The following is a 3,055-nucleotide window of genomic DNA, read 5'->3' as shown; positions in this document are numbered from 1 at the left end:
GGAATGGCAACTCAAACTAGGGACAGCTTAAACGTCGACCAACACACTTGCAAAATCCACCTAAGAGGCGATAACCAATACCACGATAGAATAGCAGTTACCACCGTCAGATGACAAGCATTTAATTACACAAGTTGACTCCACCAAATCCTAGTACGCAGACAGGGTTAAGACAAAACTGCCTATTCAAAATCTGACTAGATGCACATGAAACCGCAAAAAACAATTCGACAAACAACTCAAACAATGCTAAAACAGTCACTGTACGGCAACAAGACGAATTGCACGTAGACATGAACGCTAAGAACACAGAAACGGTCGAAAGACCAGATACACGTCGTCCACTGAGACGACCGACCGAATGACAGCTTGATGGCATGAGATTACTTCGACGGACGGACACCCACACAATGGTGGAGGTTTCGCTACTCGGATTTAACGATCCATTCAACTTGATCTAGGTGAATCGGGTCCCCGACGTGGTCGTCCTCTATGGCGACCACATCCTTCGATCGAGCAGTGCACTTGTGTCGTCAGCGGTGGCGCCAAGTACCAGCGTTGTGCGGACCTCACTGCTGCCCGTCCTATCCAACTGCTTAATCCAGCACGCAGACAGCTCATTCAAACCACACAATATACACACGGATCCCCGAAAACAATTCCACAAACTGTGGTGTCACCGCCAGACACCACACTTGCTAGATGGTAGCCTTTAAATCGGCCGCGGTCCGTTAGTATACGTCGGACCCGCGTGTCGCCACTGTCAGTGATTGCAGACCGAGCGCCGCCACACGGCAGGTCTAGAGAGACGTCCTAGCACTCGCCCCAGTTGTACAGCAGACTTGGCCAGAGATGGATCAATGACAAATACGCTCTCATTTGCCGAGACGATAGTTAGCATAGCCTTCAGCTACGTCATTTGCTACGACCTAGCAAGGCGCCATTACCAGTTTATATTGAGATTGTAATTAATGTCATCAAGAGCGATGTTCTCCAATTATGGATTAAAGTTAAGTATTCCAAGAGCTTCGTACTTTATTTATTAGACTCAACTCCTTTAATTGTTCCAGACCTCACGCCAGTCTGCGTGAGCTTGAACGCGTGCATTTCGGCCTCCTCTAGCAACACGGTGTTGGCTCTTCTGCCAACACATCACAAACAACTCAATATTAAAACCAGTCACTGTCTAGCAACAGGACGAATTAAAAGTCGACACAAACACAGAGGAGCCAGAAGCGGTCAGAAAAACAAATACCCGTCGTCCGCTGAGACGACCGACCGAACGACTAACCAACGGTCGTTCCCGCTCAAGTCAGACACCGAAAGGTCCCAGTATGAATCGTCGACTGACAACTTATTGCCATATGGTCACTTCGACGGACGAAGACACACACATCAGTGAAGGTTGCACTACTGGAATATAACGATCCATTCAAGTTAAACTCATTGAATCCGGTCCTTGACATGGTGGTGCACTTTCACGACCACATCCTTCCGTCGGGCAGTGCATGTATGGCACCAGTGAACGCACTAAGAAAACGAGTCACGGACAGACAAAGCGAGCAAACGTAGTGGCGCCAGGGAACGCCCTTCCGAATACACGCCGCCAACCTGTCAACGGCACAAACGCGAGGCGGAGCACGGCTCAGTGTTAATGCTTCTGTGTAAATTCATTCTGCAGTGCGATACACTTAACCCAACCATGGATGATGGTCTGTTCAGGAAAAGTTCCACCTCAAAGATCACTTCTTCCTCAATCGAAAATGTTGCCACGCAATGAGTCGCAGGCTGCGAAGTCATGACAATGTGGTGGGAAGGGGGGGGGGGGATGAGAAAGAGGGAGGGGGGAAGAGAAATTTGATGCCCCAAGCAGCAGCTTGTGTAACTATGCTCCGTGCAGAACGAGCTGGAGCGTTGTCGGGGAGCAAAAACTCGCTTTTGGACAACTTCTCACGACGCTTCGTCTTGATAGCCATCCGTAAGCTCAGCAGAACATTTCCTTAGTACGCTTCTCTGACGGGTGGCTCCTTACGAACATAATCTGTTATACATACAATATTTTATTACTTTTGCTGTCGATGGTGCCTGTTGGGTATACTGTACGTCGTTTTGTACTTGTACTTTGTTTTAAGATACTATTTGGAAAACCACCGGATAATGGCACTGGGGCCCGCAACTGGTCGTGGTTTTCAAAATAAAATAAAAGTGCAGCTCATGCTAGTATTTCATTCAAAAACAATACTACATTTGCAGAACTAGCATCAACATACTCCACAAGCTGCACAAAAATAAAGCCAAAATTTGCCTATGGGGATCCATGTGTGAGACGTTCAACAAATTCGAAAGTAGATTTAGCCTGCTCATCTCAGAAAAAGTCCTAAAAAATTATGGTCTTCGGCCAACTCAGAAAAAAGGATTGTTGCGGCAGCAACCGCACACCAGATTTCGCAACCCGTCGTGAGTCGTGCTGGCGAACTGTCTACGAAATTCCGCTGCCGTGTGCTAGAATACTGCTGGCTCAGTATGCTTCAATACCGTAATTCATCTTAGTGGTTGTCTGGTTTTCTACATATCACGGCACAACTCTGCGATTCCGTAGCCTTCTATGTGACCATAGAAAGGCTCATGTCACAACATGATTGGCCAGAGCCACTATAAATACTCGCTGCTCAACCCCTAGCAGGGCTTGTATTTGTACTTCGACTGGTTCCGGGTCTTCCGACTGCAGTCGACGCCTCGACAATCTCCATGCCAGAATTTTTCAAATTTATGATTTAGAAAAAGTAGTACCTTTTAAGTCTGAAGCTAATAAAGGTGCACGATTATTTACTGAGCGTGCTAGAAGGGCAACCACTAGTGCTCTTTCTTTAATAATTGAAGACAAATGTGTTAAAACGCACAAAATAAATTAGACTATAGTTCAGAAAAACCCTTTTCACTTTCTCTCAGTTTCCCTTACATTCATTCATACTACTATACAGAATGTTCAGTTGTTTACTCTATCAATTTTACAATATTCTGTTAAAAATAGGGCGGATTAACACAATGAAAGCTA

This window comes from Schistocerca nitens, chromosome 6 (genome assembly GCF_023898315.1).
Source record: "Schistocerca nitens isolate TAMUIC-IGC-003100 chromosome 6, iqSchNite1.1, whole genome shotgun sequence".
NCBI lineage: Eukaryota > Metazoa > Arthropoda > Insecta > Orthoptera > Acrididae > Schistocerca > Schistocerca nitens.
Note: the sequence above shows the minus strand (reverse complement) of the source record.